Raw genomic sequence first — 23,550 nt, forward strand, 5'->3', positions numbered from 1 at the left:
CGTCCCAAGCAGCTGGGATTACAAGTGTGTGCCACCATGCATGAATAATTTTTGTATTTTTAGTAGAGATGGGATCCCTCCATGTTGGCCAGGCTGGTCTCAAACTCGTAAACTCAAGTGATCCACCTGCCTCGGCTTCCCAAAGTACAGGGATTACAGGCATGAGCCACCGTGCCCGGCCCAAATGAGTTTACTTTAAAAGGAAATTCTACATCACTGCAGTAAATGGAAGGCCAATATTTTTATAATACACAATAAAATACATACATAGCTATTAGAAGGAAAAATTTCACCTTTGTAGGTCATAAAAATCATCCTGTGAACTATCAGATGCAATCGTAAAAAGGCTGGGCTCAGGGAGTGGTCGGACTTGAGTTCAAATCCTGACTTTGCCATCTGTGTGACTCTGGGCAAGTGTCCTGTCCTCCCTGAACTTCAGTTTCTTTATTTGTAAAATAATAAGACTTAATATTCCTTCCTCCTATAGTGGTTATGGGAATTAATATAATGAGTGACCTGGCAGAGTGGCTGCCACCTGTGATCCCAGCACTTTGGGAGGTCAAGGCAGGAGGATGGCTTGAAGCCAGGAATTCAAGACCAGCCTGGGCAACATAGCAAGACCCCATCTCTACAAAAAGTTTAAAAAATTAACTGGGCGTGGTGGCACACACCTGTAGTCCCAGCTACTCAGGTGGCTAAAGTGAGAGGATCACTTGAACCCAGGAATTTGAGGCTGCAGGAAGCTATGATCGTGCCACTTCACTCCAGCCTGGGCTTAATAGGGCAAGACCCCATCTCTAAAAAATAATATTTTAAATAAATAAATAAAACCATGTGTAAAGTGTTAGAACCATGCCAGGCACACAGTAAGCCCTTCGACACACAAAAGCTGGTAGGTAAAAACACAGGTCAGACACCCACTAGCAGTCAATATATTAGCAGCTAACAAAGTAAATATTTGTTGTGTGCCAGAAACTGGGTGAAGCAGCTTCCAGGTGTTATGTCATCTTCTCAAGGTTCTAAGAGGCAAATATTATTATCCCCATTTCATAGATTGGAGAACAGAGGCAAAGAGAGGTGGAGCCAGTAGTCAAAAGTTCATAAAAGTTCAGGCCGGGCACGGTGGCTCATGTCTGTAATCCCAGCACTTTGGGAGGCTGAGGTGGGTCGATCACCTGAGGCCAGGAGTTCGAGACCAGTCTGGCCAACACAGTGAGACCCTGTCTCTACTAAAAATGCAAAAATTAGCCAGGTGTGGTGGTGTGTAGTCTTAGCTACTCAGGAAGCCGAGGCAGGAGAATTGCTTGAACCCAGGAGGCAGAGGTTGCAGTGAGTTGAGATCTTGCCACTGCACTCCAGCCTGGGTGACAGAGCGAGACCCCGTCTTGAAAAAAAAAAAAAGTTCATAAAAGTTCACACAGTGCAGGACTTGAACTCCAGGAAAGTTAAACGACAGTATGAGAAGTAACTAAGAATCACCTCCAATGGAAGGTGGCCCTGGGGCAGGGGTGATTCGTTACCAAATGGTTTCCTGAGCCCCTGAGATCCAGCCTGGGCAGTGGCAGTGCACGGCAATCCTGGCCCAGTGGCTCTGTCCTTCTTGGATTCCTTCCAGCACTGTCTCTTTATCAAGTCGCTCTTTCTCGGGTCTGCCAAGACTAGGCTCCCTGAGAGACCGCTCTCAGCCTTCACATCTTTTCTAGTTGATATCCCTCTAGCAGTTAATGGCTTCACCTGCCCTTCCTGTATTCCATCACCCAAAGACAAACCCAGTGTCCCTAAAACCTCACCTGTGCTCTGCAATCTCTCTCACTAGTTCCACGCTGCATCTGAGCCCTCGAGACTGCCGCACAGCCTCTTACTAATTATCCGCCCTGGTGCAAAAATTAGCACGTCTCAGGTTCACATGTATCCATTATACCTTCACCGAGAGGGATGCGGTCTGCATAATTCACAGTTTTAGTCTGCATGGGGAATCCTGTCTCACCCACTGGCAACACTAGCATGGGGGTTGTATTAGTCTTCCAGTGCTGTTGTAACTAATCACACAAACTTTGGGGATTAAAACAACAGAAATTTATTTGCTCATGGTTCTGGAGCCTAGAAGTCTGAAATCAAGGTGCAGGCAGGGCCAGGCTCCCTCTGAAGGCTCTAGGGGACGATCCCTCCTTTCCAGCTTCTAGTGGCTCCTAGAATTATATTATTATTTATTTTATTTATTTATTTTTTGAGACAGAGTCTCACTCTGTCGCCAAGGCTGGAGTGCAGTGGCACAATCTTAGCTCACTGCGACTTCTGCCTCCCAGATTCAATTGATTCTCCTGCCTCAGCCTCTCGAGTAGCTGGGACTACAGGCGTGTGCCACTACACCAAGCTAATTTTTGTATTTTTAGTGGGACAGGATTTCACCATGTTGGCCAGGCTGGTCTTGAAATCCCAACCTCAAGTGACCTGCCCGCCTCGGCCTCCCAAAGTGCTGGGATTACAGGCATGAGCCACCGCACCCAGCTGGCTCCTAGAATTCTTTGGTTGGTGGCTGCACCCCTCCAATCTCTGCTCTGTCTTCACGTGGCCTGCCTCATGCATTTTTGTGTGTCCTTTTCTGTCCCTCGTAGGACACTTGCCACTGGATTTAAGGCCTGTCCTCATTCGGGATGATCTCATCTTGAACCTGGCCTAATTATATCTGCAAAAACTCTATTTCCTAATAAGATGACATTCTGAGATTCTGAGTGGATACTAATTTTAGGGGATACTCTTCAACCCCCTAGATGGGGCTTCACATAGAAGAGATGCCTGGTAGTCTTTGTAACTGGCTTATTGTATATTTCAACACCCTGGACACACACATAAAAGGGTTCTTCTCTCAAGAAAATTGTCAACCACATTCTTGCCAATCTCCTTTTTCCAGTCCTTTGTTGCATCATGAACAGATCCTGTAACTTTCTGGCCACTTCCCAATATTGAAAAGGCCAAGCCAGTTCACTTTATTTATTTATTTATTTAGAGACAGAGTCTGGCTCTGTCGCCCAGGCTGGAGTGCTGTGGTGTGATCTCAGCTCACTGCAACCTCTGCCTCCTGGGTTCAAGTGGTTCTCCCGCCTCAGCCACCTGAGTAGCTGGGACTACAGGCAAGTGCCACCATGCCTGGTTAATTTTTGTGTTTTTAGTAAAGCTGGGGTTTTGCCATGTTGGCCAGGCTGGTCTTGAACTCCTGGCCTCAAGTGATCTACCCACCTTAGCCTCCCCAAGTGCTGGGATTACAGGCATGAGCCACCGTGTCCGACTGCCAGTTTACTTTAAAACAGCCACCTAGTCCCCATCTCCTAACTCAGGTTTGACGCACAGCCTGAGGAAACTGGAGAGGACCTGGCCACCTTTTGCTTCCTTCTCCCCGTGTTTGTGGCTTCCAAAGTACACCAAGGAGGAGGATTTCATGGGCAAACAAATTTGGCCAATGCTGCATTAAACCAAGTTACCCAGATGTCTCTACTTTAGGGTCAGTTGATGTGTGAATGTCCATCCAAGAACAGGTGGTTTCCAAACTTCTTCAGCCCAGGACACTATTTTTCCACAGAACATCCTACCTCCCTAGTGTTCCCCAGAGCACACTTTGTGAAACACCACACAATAAAAAGTACTGCCAAATATAAAGTATATCCACAACTATTACGTTTGCATAGCAATAGAAGATGAGTTTTTGAGTAAACACAGCAACTGTGGAACAGTTTTGTGATTTATTCAGAAAACTGGCTCCAAGATCGCTGTGGACAAGACCCAACTTGGCCGGGAGATTGCAATCCCTCAGTAGAGCCACGTGGACAGTGAAGCTGGCCGAAGTTTACTCTGAGAAAGGATCAGAGACTGAAATTGCTCTGAGTTTCCTAAACCCAGCTTCCGTAGTCAGGAGGAGGTCACTGTCATATTTAAAGACAAGTACTTTCAGGAAAAATTTGCATGGTAGTGTGGTCCTATAAGTTATGCAATTCTGTTATGCAAATTCAATGATAGGGACTCGGCAGATGATAATAATGATAATATAATAATAAGAGAAAAGATAGAATTAACAAATGCAAGTGACAGGCAAAGCCTCGCCTTCTTCTCCTTGTGTAGATCTGGGATCCACCCAGTAATCTCTGCTCCCAAGGGCCTCTCAGCCTCAAGCATGAGTCTAGTATTTAAATATCTGTTGTTTTCATATCCTAAGACCTCTAAAAGCGACCGACTTCAGCTGGTCCTCAGCTGGACAATTGGCAACCTCTTCCGATGCTGGAGAAAACCAGGCTGCCCTGGACTGATGGGGAGAAATTGACCAGCTCCCAACTTAGTGTCTTTCTAAGGATTTCCAAGGATAATTTCTGACCATTGACCATTGTCTGTTCTCCCTAGAAGCTTTTTTTTTTGAGACAGAAATCACACCACTGGAGGGCAGTGACTCGATCTCTGTCTGCTCACTGCAGTCTCCGCCTCCCAGGTTCAAGCAGTCCTCTCACCTCAGCCTCCCGAGTAGCTGAGACTACAGGCACGCACCACCATGCCCAACTAATTTTTGTATTTTTGGTAGAGACAGGGTTTCGCCATTGCCCAGGCTGCTCTCCAACTCCTGGCCTCAAGTGATCAGCCCCCCAGACCTCTCAAAGTGCTAGGATTACAGGCATGAGCCACTGCACCGGCCACCCCAGGAGTTTATCGAGTCACACGACCATGCCATTGAGGCTCCCCTGTAGTCTCAAAACTGAATTGAATCTAGTTTTGTCCATATAGTCAAGGAGAATATTCTCCAAAAGCCAGGATTAACCCAACAATTGGATATCGCAGGGGCCATCGAGGTGATAAGATGTCAGGAAAGTCAACCAAGCTCACTCCATGCCCCATTCCCAAACTCCCCCATACATACACAAGATAGCCTAGAGACAAAAAATTGATCTGACTGTGTTAGCAGAACGGGGTGACTCGTTATTACTCAGCAGTCTAGCCGGGATAGGTTTACCCACGTAGCTAACAGGCTGCCAAAGACCAGAGGGGATTTGGAAAGCAGTGTGGGGGTGGGGGGCAGGGGGCGGATATGGAGCCTGTACTCCACCTCTCCAACTTTCTCCTCCTGCATAACAATTTCCATTGCCCCTGGAATGATGCCCAAACTCCAGGCCCTTTGTATGCGTCTCCAGCCCTCATGAGCTGAGACCATCCCCGACCCTAAGGCAGGGTCTGGTTCTCATTTATCCACCATTCTGTCCAGCCCTGAGCACAGATTTTGGCAGATAAGCCAGAGCTCAATAGATGAAGGTCAAATGAGTGAAAAGGGAACCCGCATAAAACTCAGGTACCCCGTGCTCCAGTCTCAGCACTGCGTTATGTCAAAAATAAAATAAAATAATTGTTTTCTGGGCCAGGTGGGGTGGCTCCTGTCTGCAATCCCAGCACTTTGGGAGGCCAAGGTGGGCAGATCACTTGAGGTCAGGAGTTCAAGCACCAGCCTGGCCAACAAGGTGAAACCTCGTCTCTACTAAAAATACAAAAATTAGCCAGGTGTTGTGGTGTGCGCTTGTAATCCCAGCTACTAGGGCGGCTGAGGCAGGAGAATTGCTTGAACCTGGGAGGCGGAGTTTGCAGTGAGCCAAGATGGTGCCACTGCACTCCAGCACTCCAGCCTGGGAGACAGAGCAAGACTCCGTCTCAAAAAAAAAAAAAAAAAAAAAAAAAAAAAAAAATATATATATATATATATATATATATATATATATATATATACACACACATATATATGTATATATATAAACTGGAGAGCAATTGAAATCTTTACATTTCTCTGGGAACACCAAAAAAAAAATTCCAATTTATATAAAGAAAAGCAAAACTTTTGAATGTTTAGATCTCACCTCCATGGCAGTTGGCTCCAAAATCTCTATTAAATTCCTTCAAACTCTCCTTCAGATCTCACTTCTCTCTTCCCCTTCCAAATATAACTTCCACTGTTTCCTGGGAGTGCAGGGAGGCTGGTTAAGCACATGGGCTTCGGGGCACATCTTGCTGAGTTTAAATTTAGTCCTGTCACTGTCTAACTTGGGCAGGTACTTGGCACATGGTAAGCACTCAATAAATGTAATCCATTGTTGTTACTGTTATTAGTACTCTTCAAATTCTGTTGGCTTCTCCAATATTTTTTTTTTCACTTAGCCCACTTTTCCATCCATGCAGCAAGGAAAGTGTATTCATTTCCCAGGGGTGCCATAAGAAATTATCACAAACTTGGGGGCTTAAAACCACAGAAATCGATTTCCCCACAGTTCTGGAGGCCAGAAGTCCAAAATCAAGGTAGCGGCAGGGCCACGCCCCCTCCAAAGGCTCTCCCGGAGATTCAGTTCCTCGCCTCCTCCAGCCTCTGATGGCTTTTAGCATTCCTCGGGTTGTGGCTGCGTCACTCCAGTCCCTGCCTCTGTCTCCACCTGGCCTTCCCCTGGCCTCTCTTGTCTGTGTCTCTTCCAAAGACCCTGGTCGTCGGAGTTAAGGCCCACCCAGATAATCTGGGATGATCTCATTTTGAGAACCCTAACTTAATTACATCTGCAAAGACCGTTTTTCCAGATAAGTTCTTATTCACAGATTCTGGGGAAGGGTGGGTGTACATGGATATATTTGCGGGGGTGCATTTATCCCACTACAAAATGACACTGGGTCCTTCTCCTTGTGGATGGTGGGTGGGGAGAGGGTGGAACACTCCTGTAATTCTTTTTTTTTTTTTCCTTTTCTCCTTGTCATGCTGAATATATTGAGTCAGCAGCCAGCATCAGGTACCTGGGAATGAGGAAGGAAAGACAGGCAGATGGCAGAGGGGCCTGTCAACTTCTCCTTTTCACCCACACTCACGCCACTCTTTCATTTGCAACCACAGAATACCTAACTGCAAGAACTGCCGCATCCCTGGTGGTCTGACCATGTCTCTGAGCTAAGCAGCAGATTTCAGCCACAGGGTCTGACTCTCAGGCAGACACATCCTGTCCAAGGACTGGAGACAGAGCATCCGTTCTCCCACCCGGAGCGGTCAGCTGCATGTGGCCGGTTGGGGGCGGTTCAGGTTAGTTAGTTATTGATATCCTGTGTTAAAATTCCAGCCTTGGCGGCACTGAAGGGATCCGGGAGGCAGTGACTTCACTCGACTCAAATTGCAATCAGCCAGCCTCTTGGCTCAGGCATTCATCTACCCAGAACTATTTTTGGTGTGTGTTCATAGACAGCACACACCAAAGTATTTGGTATTTGAGATGCAAGCGCTAAGGATGATTAAAGTTAGTTGCTAATGAGCATGCCTAGAATAGATATACTCTGTGTGTATGCGTGTGTGTGTGCGCGCGCTCCATGTGTGTGCTCTGTTGTGTGTCTACAAAGCAGATGTCTACACACCTGCCCTTAGGTGACCTCACCAATGTCCATGAACTGGTGCTGCTAGATCAGCTAAGAGGTCCCTAGATGGAAGACGGAAATGGATAACAATTGACCTGTCTCAAAATACTGCCTTACTTGGTACCCATGCTCCCCCATCAGAATCCAATCTATCTTTCACCATCTAGCTCAGCCCATCTTACCAGGAAGCCTCACTTGACCACCTTCTGAACTCCTAGACCAAGGCTAGAAAATAGGTTTTATCTCAAGTTCCTTGGTTTGTATCTGCATCACTCCAACCTCTGGTTCCATCTTTACACAGCTGTCTTCCCTCTGTGTCTGTGTCCTCACATGGCCTTATCCTCTGTGTGTGTGTCTGTATTCAAATCTCCCTCTCCAGCTGGGCACAGTGGCTCATGTCTATAATCTCAGTACTTTGAGAGGGCGAGGCAGGCAGATCACTTGAGGTCAGGAGTTCGAGACCAGCCTGGCCAACATGGTGAAACCCCATCTGTACTAAAAATACAAAAAATTAGCCGGGTGGGGTGGCAAGTGCCTGTAATCCCAGCTACTTGGGAGGCTGAGGCAGGAGAATCGCTTGAACCCATGGGGCAGAGGTTGCAGTGAGCCAAGATTGTTCCACCGCACTCCAGCCTGGGCCACAAAACTCTGTCTCAATAATATAATAATAATAATAAAATTTAAAACGTCTCCCTCTCCTTATAAGGACACCAGCCATTGGATTAAGGTCCATCCTCATGACCTCATCTTCACTTGATTACATTGGAAAAACCACATTCATAGGTACCAGGGGTTAGGATTTTAACTTATCTTTTGATGGGACAGGGGGTGGGGGTAGTGGGGAAGACACAATTCGACCCATAATGGATGCCATAAATAATTAGGGATATCCAGCATTGGTGAGGGAAGGGAAAGGGCCACTTACCTGCTAAATCTGCCCTATCGTGTTTAATTTTGGTATCATTTAGCTGGAAGTGAGCACAACCTGCTATGACAATTAGTTATCTCTCTCTCTCTCTCTCTCTAATCATGTAATCTACCTACTTTCCTACCTGCATGCCTACCTATCTATCTATTCTCTATCCTCTATGTATAATCTATCATCCATATCTATTTATTTACCTTCTTAAATAGATAGAAAGTTCCACGAGGGCAGGGGTTATCATTTACACCCCTTGTAAATTTTTCCACTGGCTAACCCAGGATCTAGATGGATGTAGTAGGCACTCAATAAATACTTTTTCAGTCACTAATTTTCATTGTTTGGACTCTGAAATTAGATCAGGAAGAGGTGTCTGACACACAATCCTCTAGGGACTTCTGAGGATAGAGTTGGCTAATTCACAGCTTGCCCACCTGCACTCTGTCTTCCCAGCTCCCCTCAACATTCAATAGATCTCGTCTACCAAATCTTATGTGTGTACTGGGGTGTCTCCTGCTAATAGGACAGCCCTGTAATTGTTCAGTGAGATTATAATGTCAGCCTCATCCATCAAGCTCTCCGCTAAGTAGTTTGGTTTTCCTAATGGAAAGCAGTGTCCTAAACAAGAAGGGAAGCGTCCTAATGTGGGGTTTTATGTAGGTTGGTTTCTAGCTGTGAGCTATGGACCTGAAATGATAGTTAAATCGATGGAGAGGCACTAAGCTATAGCCTGTGAATCTGGGCATCTGTAAAACCCAATGATTAACAGCCCTGAGTGGATGTGTTGCACGCTGGCTCTCCCAGCTTTGATTGGGGCTCTCTCTCTCTCTCTCCAGACAGAAACGTCCCAAGAGAAATGGAAATATGATGGCTAGTTGATTGTTTCGCAGTCTGCATGACAGACCACCCTCCTAACAAGACTCTAGGTCAAGTGCTCTTCTCTGCCCTGTGGATCTATTGGGGAGAAATTAGCTCTCGGTGGTATTTCCAATTATGGAGAAAAGCGATTCCTCCCTGGTCTGGCTATCATGTGTTTTGCAGTGGACCAAGAGACATGAAGCCTGTTTTCCACCCTCGCCTCTTTCTCCATCTCGCTGCATGACCTTGGGAGGTGGCGTGACCTCTCGGCTTCTTTGCTGTCTCATCTGTCATGATCCACCTTTACTACTTCATAGCCATGTTCTAGGATACATAAGAGAAGCCTCTACATCTTTTAGTCTCCCAGAAAGATGTGAACCAGGTAAATGCAAAGTGGAGCCATTTCCTTTGTTTTTGCTGCCTGAGTTACTAACGTGTGGAATTTTTTTTAATAATGGCAAAAATGGATGGATTTATGCAATTACTTTTGCTTTTGTTTTGTTTTTGTTTTGTTTTTCCTCTGGGGGAGGCTTGAGGCATTCTAGGCATTCTATACATTATTCTGTTGTATAATTGTTCATCTCTTCTATGGAGTGGACATTGGTATGCCCCTTTTTTAGCAAACTGATGGAGGCCGGCCTCAAAGTGAGCCACAGTGATGGGCTAGAACTAATTCCTACTCATAACTCCTAAGTTTAATATCTGTCTTCCCTACCAGTGATGAGTTCCATGAAGACAAAGACCTGCTTATCTTGTTCTACTCCAGCACCGAGCAGGTACTCCGTAAGAACCTGTAGAATTAGTGGATGGATGGATAGATGAACAGATGAATGGATGGATTTACAGATTAATAGATGGATGGATAGATAGAGGGATAGATGGATGGATGATGGATGGGTAAGTGGGTGGATGATAGACAAGTGGATATGATAGAGGGATGGCTGATTGGATGAATAGATGGATGGATAGATGGATGGATGAACAGATGAATGGGTGGATAGATGTTCATGGGTGGATAGATGAACAGATGGATGGGTGGATAGATAGATGAATGGATAGATGGATGGATAAAAGGATACATGATAGATGGATAGATGGATGGATGAAAATGGAAGGATGGCTGGATGGATGAACAGAAGGATGGATGAATGGATAGATGAATGGGTGAATATAGTTTGTATATGAACATGAATCACATTACCAGTGTTTATCACTGAGAGAAAGTCCTAAGTTGCAGATGTTCAGAGAAATTTAGAGATGCAGACCTAAGATACAGGCCAGAAGGGCCATGCTGTCTCTAAGTCCCTGGGTAGAATCCTTCCTTGCCTCTTCCTAGCTTCCAATGGTGGCCATAAATTCTTGGTGTTCCTTGGCTTGTAGCTGCATCTCTTCACTCTCTGCTTCCATCACCACATGGCCTTTCTCCCTGTGTGCCTCTGTCCACCCATTGTTTTCCCTCTTCTTAGAAAGACACCAGTCATATTGGATCAAGGGCCTACTCTACTCCAGTATGACCTCCTCTTAACTAATTATATCTGCAACGACCCTGTTTCCCAACAAAGTCACATTCTGAGGTGCTGAGAATTTGGACGTCAACATATCTTTGGCAGGGGACACAATCCAACCCATAACAATCTGTGACACGGCAACCCCTCTCCCGGGTGTGTATCCTGGGGAAACTCCTGAATAGGATCATAAGAGGACATGTGTGAGAATGTTGGTGGTGACCAAGTTTGTCCCAGCAAGGAGCCCAAGGTGACCTACATGTCTATGACTGGAGGAAATGAGTCAGCCAGATTTGATACATGCAGATGATGAAATAATACACAATACCCTGAATTTGCATACATCATCATGGATAGAGCTTAAAAATACAGTGTGAAATGAAAAAAGTAGGAACTAGACTGAGATTGATGACACAATACCATGGACATAAATTTAAAATATACACTCACAGAGCAAGACTATATATGTTTCATAAGCATTGGAAAGTGGGTTGGAAGGATTTATTTTGAAGATACTGGAGTCACTGCTTGTGGGAGGCAGTGAGAAATGCTAACAGCAGACGCAGGCGAAAAATAATACAAGAAGGCACAAGGGGGGCCTTGAACAGACAAATAGTGAATGTGTGGCATAAACTGAGAAGTGTGATTCTACGAAGGCGCCCACCCGGGGTCCAAATTTTGCAAAGAGGGGAGGAATCAGGAAAGGGATTAATGAGTGACAGTGGCGCCCAGGGCTGGGCGGAGTCCAGGTCCTGTGAGCATGCGCAGCAAGGCCCCTTGATCCACGCTGAGCTTCAAGGAAGAGTGCGGAGAAAACCGCCCTAAATCCAGACCTGGAGGGGAATTGGAGCTGTGCGGGTCAAGAATTAAGCAGACAGGGCCGAGCAGAAGGAGCGGGATGGTTAATAAGCCCCCAAGAGAGCCCAGGCTGGATCAAGTGCATCGCCTGGGGAGAAGGAGAAGGGTACGGTCCGCATGGCCCCGCTGAGGAAGGAGTGGGGACAGGGCTGGCTGTGTGTGTGTCACCCACTCAGACGCCCACAGGGACCAGGTGGCGGAAATGAGCGAATGACCCAGGCGCATACTGAACACTTCCACAAATAATGATGGGCCTTTCTATATTTAAGAAACCCAGGGCCCCCCCAAGTCTGTATTTCTTTTCCTCCCCTTTGATAGAGACACGGGGGCTGGCTTCTTCTTTAAGAAAAACAATAGCGGCGTGTGATGAGATGTGGTAGCCAACTCAGCCATGGGGGAGACATTAGAGGGGTGGGGCTTGGGGAGGACAGGAAGGGGATGTCCCAGCTCAGCGGGAGGGCTGCTGCCCTGTAGCTTCAGAGGATGCCTCCACCCGAATGTGGTCCCGACGTTGACAGATACTTCCTTTTCCAAGAGAAACTGTGAAACTGGATTTTTATTGGAAATCTTTTTATTTGACATAGTAAAATCTAACTGAACGACAATGAGGTACCACATCACACCCACTAGGATGGATATAATAAAATAGAATGGAAAATATGAAATTTTGACGAGGAAGTGGAACAGTTGGAACCCTTGTACGTTGCTGGTGGGAAAGTAAGGTGACCCACTCACTGTGGAAAAGTTTGGAGGTTCCTCAAGAAGTTAAACATAGCGTTATCATATAACCCAGCAATTCCACTCCTGGGTATATGCCCAAAAGAGTTGAAAGCAGGTACTCTACATGAAGACAAGTACATCTACATGCATGTTCCTAGCAGCGCTGTTCGTGATCACCAGGAGGTGGAAACAACCCAAATGTCTGTCATCATGTATGCTACAATGTAACTGAATCTTGAAAACGTTATGCCAAGTGAATGAAGCCAGACACTAAAAGTCATACATTGTATGATTCCATTTATATGAAATGTCCAGAATAGGCAAATCCATAGACGGACAGCTGAGGAAAGGGTTGCCAGGAGTTGGAGGGAGAAGGGTATGGGAGTGAATGAGTGCTGGGTAATGGGTTTCCTTTTGGAGTAATGAAAGTGTTTTGGAACTAGATAGAGGCGATGGTTACACAAGATTGTGGATATTCTAAATGCCACTGAATTGTTCACTTTAAAATGCTTAATTTTTGCCAGCGCAGTGGCTCATGCCTGTTATCTCAGAACTTTGGGAGGCCGAGGCAGGAGGATCACTTGAGGTCAGGAGTTTGAGACCAGCCTGGCCAACATGGTGAAACCCATCTCTACTAAAAATACAAAAATTAGCCAGGCATGGTGGTATGTGCCTGTAGTCCCAGCTAGTCAGGAGGCTGAGGCAGGAAAATCTCTTGAACCCAGGAGGCGGAGGTTGCAGTGAGTCAAGATCGCATCACTACACTCCAGCCTGGGTAACACAGTGAGACTTAATATTAAAAAAAAAAAAGAAAAACAAAACAAAAACAAACAAACAATGCTTAATTTTTGCCAGGTGCAGTGGCTTATGCCTGTTATCCCAGAACTTTGGGAGGCTGAGTCAGGAGGATCACCTGAGGCCAGTTCAAGACCAGCCTGGGAAACATAGCAAGAGCCTGTCTCTATTGGGGGAAAAATAAAATGCTTAATTTTATATTATGTCGATTTCACCTCAATTTTTAAAAAACTGGAAAATGTAATTCAAATATTTAAGGAAAACATGTCAGCCAAATGGATTCAGGCCGCAGGCTGCATCTGAACCCCTGGGGTGCCAGTTTCTAAATTTGATATGGGGCTTACAGTCAGCAGGAGCCCCATAATCTTGTACAGAGGTGCAGGATTAGGAACTGTTTTACTGGCAGGGAAACTGAGACTCCAAAGAGGTAAAGTGATGGGATCAGAGTCAAGTGCAGGAGCTGGGGCTGAGCCCCAGAGGGTGATCTCCCAGCACAATTGATCCTGTGCTCCCTGCAGTTGGGGCCAAGGGCTGTGGAAAGCATTAGAAAGGTGGCAGCTATTGAAGCAGGTGGCAGAAGGAGGATGCCTGGAAGTTCAGACAAGAACTGTGCATCGAAGCCGGGCACGGTGGCTCATGCCTGTAATCCCAGCACTTTGGGAGGCTGAGGTGAGTTGATCACTTGAGGTCAGGAGTTCAAGACCATCCTTGCCAACATGGTGAAACTCTGTCTCTACCAAAAATATAAAATAATTAGCTGGGTGTGGTGATGCACGCCTGTAGTCCCAGCTACTTGGGAAGCTGAGGCAGGAGAATCACTTGAACCCAGGAGGCAGAGGTTTCAGTGAGTTGAGATCGTGCCACTGCACTTCAGCCTGGGTGGCAGAGTTGAGACTCCATCTCAAAAAAAAAAAAAAAAAAAAAAAAAAGAACTGTGCATCCAGATCTCCTTGGAGTTGTTACCTCCTCTCACACAAGGCCCAGAAAACTTTCTATCAATTGAAGCCAATTCAGCAAGGCTGGATTGAGTATGTACTGTGCATGTGGCATGCACCACGTGAAATTAATAAAAGTAGTCAGTGCAAATCACATTCTGTTGAGACCTCCTCTGATGCTCAGGGTAATGCTGTGAGGTGGAAACAGCGTTGCCACATGGATTGCATGCATGCATGCATTTAACTTTTATACCATGCATGCATTTAACTTACATAATGCATGCATTTAACTTACACAAGTTCAACTAATTGCAGTTGGCCAAAAGGAGAGGAGAAAAATCCTCATTGAAAGGGGGTGGACCTGTCGTGTCCCAGTGCGAACTTGCCACACAGGAAGCATGGAAATGGAATATATGGATCTGTTCTCATTGTCTCCAATCCTGGCAGCCTTTCCTAGAATGAGCAGCTCTCTGTGCTGAGTGGGATTCAAGCTGAGGATTTCTCAGCCTTGGCACTACTGACATTCTGGGTTGGATCATTATTAGTTGTGGGGACTGTCTAGTGTGTTGGAGGATGTTTAGAGGCATCCCTGGCCTCCATCCACTAGATGCCAGGATCGTTTATTCCTACCCCTAGTTATGACGACCAAAAATGTCTCCAGGTGCTGCCACACATCCCCTGAGGGGCAAAATCGCCCTGGCTGAGAATCCCTCATCTAGAGTTCAAAATGCGTATTTATTGGTGCTCAACTAAGGAGCAGGATTGGAGGTGGGGGATGGGGAGGATGGGGAGGTGGGTAAATGGCTGCATTATGATGATAGTATTATTGTTACAGAAAAGGGGTCCCAATCCAGACCACCAGAGAGGATTCTTGGCTCTTGCTCAAGAAAGAATTCAGGGCGAGTCCATAAAGTGAAAGCAAGTTTATTAAGAAAGTAAAGGAATAAAAGAATGGCTACTCCATAGGCAGAACAGCCTCAAGGGCTGCTGGTTGCCCATTTTTATGGTTATTTCTTGATGATATGCTAAACAAGGAGTGGATTATTCGTGCCTCCCCTTTTTAGACCATATAGGATAACCTCCTGACGTTGCCATGGCATTTGTAAACTGTCATGGCGCTGGTGGGAGTGTAGCAGTGAGGTCGACCAGAGGTCACTCTCGTCACCATCTTGGTTTTGGTGGGTTTTAGCCGGCATCTTACTGCAACCTGTTTTATCAGCAAGGTCTTTACGACTTGTATCTTGTGTTGACCTCCTATCTCATCCTGTGACTTAGAATGCCTTAATCATCGGGAAAAAGATGGAGTTGCTCTGGTTCACACGCCTCTGGCATTATGACGATTTGCTGACACTTGTGGCTGTGCCATTCCTTGTGGAAGGGGGCGGAGTTAAGGGATTTTCATGGAAATGTTTTCCTTCACCTTGACTTTAGAATCTAGTACCCATATACATTCACTGCAACTCAAGTCCCACAGGTGAGAAAATGGGGGCTCCAGGGAGTAAGTCACTTGCCTAAGGTCTCAGAGTTCATGAGTGACAAAGAAGAGATTCAAGCCCAATCTACTTTACTAGGAAACCCGCTCCCTTCTTTTCCCCCCTTTTTTTCTTTCCCTTCTCTCATTGTTTTTCCTTCCTGTCCACAAGAGGGGTCTAAGGGAAATCAGCGTGCCAGAAGGTAGAGTCTCACCACAGACTCTCCACTACTGCAGGTGGCACTGAGTGTCATCGGCCTGCCTCACAGTTCTGGATGAGGCCAGGGGTAAATTCAGATTCCAAAGGTTTATGAAGCTGGTATTACTTAGGACTTCTAGCTGCAAGAGACAAAAACCTAATTCAGACTAGCTCAAACCAAAAAGGAACGATATTGACTCACATAACTAGCAAGTTGAAGGGGTGATGACTTCAGGCATGGCGGGATCAAGGGGCTCAAATGGTCATCAGGACACGATCTCTCCATTTTTGGTTTCATCTCTGTTAGCTTCATTCTCTGAACAACTCTTCCTTCCATTATACAAAGAGAGCCAATGGCAGCACTGAGTGTAAAACTTGACCTTTTAGAAATCCAGCAGAAAGATTTCCTCCCTCCTAAGAGATTCATCCACCATTCCTGAAATTCACTCTGATTGTCCCAGCTTGAGTCCCATGGATGTTTCCAAAAATGAATCACTATGGCCAGGGGCATATGAGACCCCATGATCAGGCCTGGGCCACCTCCTCACTTCCAGAGTTTGAGAGCAAGTTGAGCCCCAAATCTTACGGAAAAAAGAGTGGGAGGAGGAAGAGCAGTATTCTGTGGCCAACCTAGAAAACCACAGAAATTCCTCCCACCTACTGCTCAGGCCTGTGGGAAATTTGTAAGACAGAGTCCCAGTCCATGTGAGTGGCGAGTGGGGGCATCTTGGGAGGAGCCTTCTAAAGGCAAAGCCAGGCTGGCTTGGTGGAGTCCTTTCCAGAACCCATCTGCTTGTGTAAAGCCTAGCAGAGGCCACCTTCAGCAGCCCTCCCGCATACTGGTTAAAATGTTGTTGTTGTTGTTTTGTTGTTGTTGTTTTGTTGTTGTTGTTGTTTGAGACAGGGTCTCACTCTGTCACCCATACTAGAGGGCAGTAGTACAATCTCGGCTCACTGCAACCTCCACCTCCCGGGTTCAAGCGATTCTCCTGCTTCAGCCTCCTGAGTAGCTGGGACTACAGGCATGTGCCACCATGCCCGGCTAGTTTTTGTATTTTTGGTAGAGATGAGGCTTCACCATGTTGGCCAGGCTGGTTTTGAACTCCTGATCTCAAGTAATCTACGCACCCCGGCCTCCCAAAGTACTGGGATTACAGGCATGAGCCACTGCACCTGGACTTAAAGTGGTTTTTAAAAAGTGCTGTGTGAAACTTCCAAACAGTACTCATGGGGAAGGAAATGAAAGGAGAGGACTGGGGAGGAAACACCTTGTATTTTTTTTTTTTAGAGACAGGGTCTTGCTCTGCCACCCAGGCTGCAGCCTGAACCTCTTGGGCTCAAGGGATCCTCCCACCTTAGCCTCCTGTGTAGCTGGGACCACAGGCGTGCACCATCACACCCAGCTAATTTTTTTTATTTTTTGTAGAGATCGGGTCTCTCTATGTTGCCCAGGCTGGCCTCAAACTCCTGGGCTCAAGTGATCCTCCCTTCTTGGCCTCCCAAAGTACTGGGATTACAGGGGTGAGCCACCTCACCTGTACAGCTTCTTTGGAGAATGGGCCTGGGCAGGTAAAACAGGGGCCACTCTACACCATCATGGCACAGCAAGAGCTGGGCTGTGTAGGTTCAGTACACTTTGTCATTGAATCCTTGTGACAACCTCATGTCATCATTGCTGTTTTACAGATAAGGAACTGAGGCTCAGAGAGGTTCAGTGTCACGGCTAGCATTTCCCTTACATTTCACAGACAGCAAAGGCTCTCTTTGTCCAGAGACAACGTGCCCTTAGGTGATAGAGCTAGGACTGGAACCCAAGTCTATCTGATTCAAAGTCCCCCATCCCGCAGGGACCTCTCCACGCTAGTGAGCCCCATGAAACCTCCTCAGTGCTTCGTTCCAGTCTTTTAACTTCAAGCCCAGTCAGCGAGTTCTTTATTTCCACAAATGGTGCTATTAAACTAATGGCTTCAGGAACTATAGGCTGGCCTCGGCACAGTTACACATCTCTCCACCCTCCATGTTCTGGCTTCCAAAGAAATACACTGGAAATTCCAGGAGCCGAAGCCTATTTGGAAACGTTTCCAGGGCACCATTTTGCTTTGGGACGGGCAAAAAGAGACACCCTAAACTTGAACTCCTGTCTGTGTAGCCTCCAGCCGGCCGGGCGCTAAATAAGGCCATGGCCCGTTTTCTCCTTCAAAAGTCCCTTGTAAAGGGTGGTAGCAGACCCCATCGGGCAAAAAGCTGAGAAGCCAGGGTTGAAATAGAGGCCTCTTTCTGTTTGGTCAATCAGCAGCTGCAAAGGATGCGTAGGATGGAGCTAAATTTATTTGTTCCTTTCTTTCTCAGCAACAGCGACGAGGCCCGAGGTGCAGCTGTCTCGCCTCGCCTGTCTTTTGCAGGCACCGGCATGCACAGAAGATGGCTGTCCGGGAGGAAGATTCCTTTCCATTTTGTTCGCTCCCTGCCTCCGCAAGGCTCCCAGCCACCTCTCGGGAGGGCAGAGCAAGATCCTGTGCCAGGGGGTAGGAATCTGTAGCTGCCTCCCAGCCCCAGGGTGGAAATCATGACCTTTGAGAAGCAGGCAAGCTGCACGGCATAGATACTCAGGCCTGGTGAAGGCAAAGTGGGGCCACACCCTAGAAAAACCACAAAAGTCCCCACAGCCTCTGCTTTCACTAGTCAGACCTGTGGGAAACTTGTAAGACACAGTCCATGTGATCGGCGGGTGGGGGCATGTTGGGAGGGGCCTTCCGAAGGCCACAGCCAGGCTGGCAGGGCAGAGTCCTTTCCAGAATTTATCTGTTTGCTTAAAGCCCAGCGGAGGGGCCACCTTCAACCAACCCTCCAGCATACTGGTCCAAGTAGTTTTTTCAAAGTGCTTTGTGAGACTTTCAAAAGGTACCCATGGGGAGGGAAGTGAGAGGAGGAGGAGGGGACGGGGAAGAAACAGCTTCTTTATTTCTAGCCTTGCTTGAATGGCTTCTTGACGGTTACTGCTCCAGTTTTGCTGAGTCAGAAGAATCCCACAGCCGCTCACCGGAAACACAGCTGTTGGGCAAAAATAACCACAGAGCTGAGCATCATGCACCTTCCAGAAAAGATGGCAGGAAACCTCAAAACAAAAGAGAAATACAAAACAATAGGAGACACTGTCAAGAGAAAAAAAAAAAAAGCAAAAAAACCACCGCAGCTCACTAACCGATCCAAGCTGATGGCGCTCTCCTGATCTCTCTCCACTCCCAGGCCCAGCAATGGCTCTGAAATAAAGCTAAGTTTGGCTGCATATATATATATATATATATATATATATATATATATATATATTTAGATAGAGTCTTGCTCTGTTGCCCAGGCTGGAATGCAGTGGCACAATCTCGGCTCGCTGCAACCTCTGCCTCCTGGGTTCAAGCGATTCTCCTGCCTCAGCCTTCCGAGTAGCTGGGATTACAGGTGCACCACCACGCCCAGCTAATTTTTGTATTTTTAGTAGAGACAAGGTTTCGCCATGTTGGCCAGGCCGGTCTCGATCTCCTGACCTCAAGTGATTCACCCACCTCGGCCTCCCAAAGTCTTGGGATTACAGGTGTGAGCCATCACATCTGGCCTACTTTTACACTGTAGTGGGTTTAATAGTGTCTCCCCAGTCACACCTCCACCAAAAAAAGAAAAGATATGTCTACAGTCTAATGTGCTTCGGCACCTGTGAATGTGACCTTAATGGATAAAGGATCTTTGCAGGTGTAAATTAATTTTAGGATCTCAAGATTGAATCATCCTAGACTACCTGGGTGGACCTCAAGTCCAATGACAGGTATCCTTATAAAAGCAAGGCAGATCCAGCTTGGGTAACATAGGGAGACCCTGTTTCTACAAATAGTTAAAAAAAAAAAAAAGGCTGGGCATAGTGGCTTACACCTCTAATCCCAGCATCTTGGGAGTCCAAGGTGAACAGGTCACTTGAGGCCAGGAGTTCAAGACCAGCCTGCCCAATATGGCTTAACCCCATCTCTACTAAAAATACAAAAATTAGCTGGGCATGGTAGTTCATGCCTGTAGTCCCTGCTACTTGGGAGGCTGAGACACAAGAATCGCTTGAATCCGGGAAGCAGAGGTTGCAGTGAGCTGAGATCGTGCCACTGTACTCCAGCTTGGGCAACAGAGCATGACTCCATCTCAAAAAAAAAAAAAGCTGTGGGGGACAGTGGTGTGTGCCTGTGGTCCCAGCTACCTTTGAGGCTGAGACAGGAGGATCTCTTGAGCCCAGAAGTTCGAGGCTGCAGTGAGCTATGATGGCACCACTGTACTCCAGCCTGGGAGACCAAGTGAGATGCTGTCTCAAAATAAAAAAAAAAAAAAAAGAGAGTGTGGCAGAGGTAGATGGGTAGATTAGACGCACAGAGAGGAAGGCCTAGGGGAACTTGGAAGTGAGGATTGGAGTTTTGCAGCTACAAATCAAGGGTGTTAGGGCACTCATAAGAAACTAACAGAGCCACCCTGGGCTTCTGTTTACCAGGTCCTCCCCTGGCCATCTCCTTCTCCTTGTCTGGGCTGAAAACTTTCACAGCATCTTGTTTGCGTGGACACCAAGTTTCCCTTTCCCCAGACTAATGATCAGGAAGCAGGATGGGGCCTTGAGTACTCCCGAGACTAAGGGAGGAGTTGAGGGTCCCTGGTTGTAGATAAGTCTCGGCCACAGGCCAGGAGTGTGACCTCATTAACCAGCAGCCATTCACTGACGCAGCTGGATCCTGGTTCTGCCCCTTACTAGCTGTGTGGCCTGGGGTAAGTAAGGTATTTACCCTCCCTGGGCCTCTGTCTCCTCATCTGTCCAATGGAGATAATTAGAAAACTTCCCTTACACAGTTGTTGTAAGGATGAAGCGAGTACATGCAAAGCTATTCTTGAACAAGGCTGGACTCTGTGGTTCTTATTGTCCAGTGCTTTACCCAAGTGTAGTAAGGCTATTGTTTTTCCCTGTCAGCATCTATGACACTATCTTTTGCTTCAGCATCCTGGCTTGCCTTCGGGAGACCATCTCTCTTCCACCCCCTCATTCCAGGAGAGGGTATATCACCCAGACCTGACCAATCAGACTCAGAGCTCAGTTCAGGGATGGGGATGTGATCCAAAGTGGGTCCATCAGAGTAAATAGTTGCCGAAACTCATAGGGAAAAGAAATTCACTTTCTCTTGGTTCCACTATGTGGTGGGATATGAGCGTGGAGCATCTCTGCTGCTACCTAGGGAGAGGCTGCCTGAGAGTGATGCCAAAACCCCAGAAAGCAGAGATAAAGGATAGTGGGAGAGTCCTGACAACAATAGTTGTATCCCTGGATCCAGCTGTGCCTGAAACCATCTGTAGCTCCAAACTCGCAAGTTCCGTGAAACAATAAATCTTCTTTATGTTTAAGATAGTTTGAGTTGATCACTTGTAAACAAAGGCATCCTGACTCATGCAGTATCTTATGTGATAATCTGAGCAGGAGGTAGAGCTCTTATCCCTATTTTATGAGAAGAAACTGAGGCTTAGAGGAACTTAATCACTTGCATAAAATCACTAGTAAGTCCAGGGCTGTCATCTGATCCATGTAGCCCTGGGAAGGTAGAACGATGATGTGTTTGGTGCATGCCTTGGGAAAGCCACATAAATCTCAAGGCTTTGAGTGGCCAATCCATACCATAAAAGAGTTGGTATATTTTTAAACTTTTAAATGTATAGCCGATTACAAAATAACTATGACTATTAACCATGTGTTTGCTCTCCATAACTGAAAACTGTTGGCATTTTGTCACAGTTGCTTCAGAGATGAGCTGGTATCTGAAATACTATATAGCTCCTTGTTTCTGTGTCTTGATTCTAGATTGTAAACTGCCTGGAAAGTCTGACTCGGCAAAACTTGAAAAAATTTCAAAGATATAGAAACATTTTATATCTACTCACTTATTTATGATTTCTGGCATTCTTCATTTCTTAAATAGATCTGAGTTTTCACCCTTTATTATTTTTGCTCAGCCCAAAAAATAACTTTTTTTTTTTTTCGAGATGGAGTTTCACTCTTGTTGCCCAGGCTAGAATGCAATGGCAGGATCTCGGCTTACCACAACCTCTGCCTCCTGGGTTCTAGTGATTCTTCTGCCTCAGCCCCCTGAGTAGCTGGGATTACAGGCCTGCACCACCATGCCTGGTTAATTTTTTTTTTTTTTTTGAGACGGAGTCTTGCTCTGTCGCCCAGGCTGGAGTGCAGTGGCGCGATCTCGGCTCACTGCAAGCTCCACCTCCCAGGTTCACGCCATTCTCCTGCCTTAGCCTCTCCGAGTAGCTGGGACTACAGGCGCCCGCCACCACGCCCGGCTAATTTTTTTTTTGTATTTTCAGTAGAGACGGGGTTTCACTGTGGTCTCGATCTCCTGACCTGGTGATCCACCCTCCTCGGCCTCCCAAAGTGCTGGGATTACAGGCTTGAGCCACCGCGCCTGGCCAATTTTGTATTTTTTTAGTAGAGATGGGGTTTCTCCATGTTGGTCAGGCTGGTCTCAAACTCGTAACCTCAGGTGATCCACCCACCTCGGCCTCCCAAAGTGCTGGGATTACAGGCATTAGCCACCACGCCTGGTAAAGAACTTCTTTTAATATTTCATATGGTGTAGGTCTACTGGTAATAAATTCTACCACTTTTTGTCAGTAAAACATTCTTTCACCTTCATTTAAAAAATATATTTTCACTGGACACAGACTTTTGGTTGACAGTTTTGTTTTTGTTTTCAAATGTAATGCGTTAAGGGTGTTATTCCATTGTCTTCTGTGTTGCATTGTTTCTAAGGAGAAATCAGTGATAATTCTTATCTTGCTTCTTTGTATGTAATATGTCTTTTTACCTTGGCTGCTTTTAACATTTTTGTCTTTATTGCTGGTTTTAAACAATTTGATTAAGATGTGCCTTGATGTTCTTTTCTTTGTGTTTATCTTGCCTGGGCTTTGAATTGAGCTTCTTGGGTCTGTAACTTTATAGTTTTTATCAAATTTGGAACATTTTTAGCCATTATTATTTCAGGGTTTTATTTTCATCCTCTCCTCCTGGAACTGTAATTATTCGTAGGATAGATCTTCTGTTATTGTTGCATAGGCCCCTAAAACTCTGATTATTTATTTTTTTGGCCCTTGTTTCTCCTCTTTCTTTAATGTGAATAACTTCTATTATTATGTCATTGGATTTGCTGTTTTTTTCTTCTGCAGTCTTTAATGTGCTGTTAAACTCATTTAGTAAATTATTATTTTATTTTTTAAAAATGGGATCTTGCTATGTTACCCAGGCTGGCCGCAAACTCCCGGGCTCAAGCAATTCTCCCACCTCAGCCTCCAAAGTAGCTGGGACTAAGGCCGGGCGCGGTGGCTCACGCTTGTAATCCCAGCACTTTGGGAGGCCGAGGCAGGCGGATCATGAGGTCAGGAGATCAGGACCACAGTGAAACCCCGTCTCTACTAAAAATACAAAAAAATTAGCCGGGCGTCGTGGCAGGCGCCTGTAGTCCCAGCTACTTGGAGAGGCTGAAGCAGGAGAATGGCGTGAACCCGGGAGGCGGAGCTTGCAGTGAGCCGAGATTGCGCCACTGCACTCCAGCCTGGGCAACAGAGCGAGACTCCATCTCAAAAAAAAAAAAAAAAAAGTAGCTGGGACTAAAGGTGCATGCCACCACATCCAGCAAATTTTTATTTTAGATATCATATTTTTTATCTCCAGAAGATACATTTGATTCTTTCTTTATATCTTCCACTTTTCACTATGTTTATATTCTTTAGATCTATGAACATATTTATAATAACTTTTAAAATCTTTGTCAGTTAATTACATCATCTTTGTCATTTGGGGTCTGTTTATATTGACT

At 46.2% G+C, this 23,550-nt stretch overlaps 1 long non-coding RNA gene across 2 annotated transcripts; it reads left to right on the plus strand.

Annotated features, from left to right (window-relative positions):
* Positions 1–5,764: 5,764 nt before the first annotated feature.
* LOC115837003 lies at positions 5,765–18,954 on the plus strand. 2 transcript variants are annotated; one of them, XR_004032063.1, is made up of 5 exons: positions 5,765–7,075; positions 9,164–9,563; positions 9,900–9,957; positions 18,014–18,189; positions 18,633–18,954. It is a non-coding gene; the product is annotated as an uncharacterized LOC115837003 (long non-coding RNA). The 2 variants fall into 2 exon arrangements; XR_004032062.1 differs by having other exon boundaries at positions 18,014–18,954.
* Positions 18,955–23,550: the final 4,596 nt, after the last annotated feature.

The sequence above is a fragment of the Nomascus leucogenys genome, chromosome 10 (genome assembly GCF_006542625.1).
Source record: "Nomascus leucogenys isolate Asia chromosome 10, Asia_NLE_v1, whole genome shotgun sequence".
In the NCBI taxonomy this organism is placed as follows: domain Eukaryota; kingdom Metazoa; phylum Chordata; class Mammalia; order Primates; family Hylobatidae; genus Nomascus; species Nomascus leucogenys.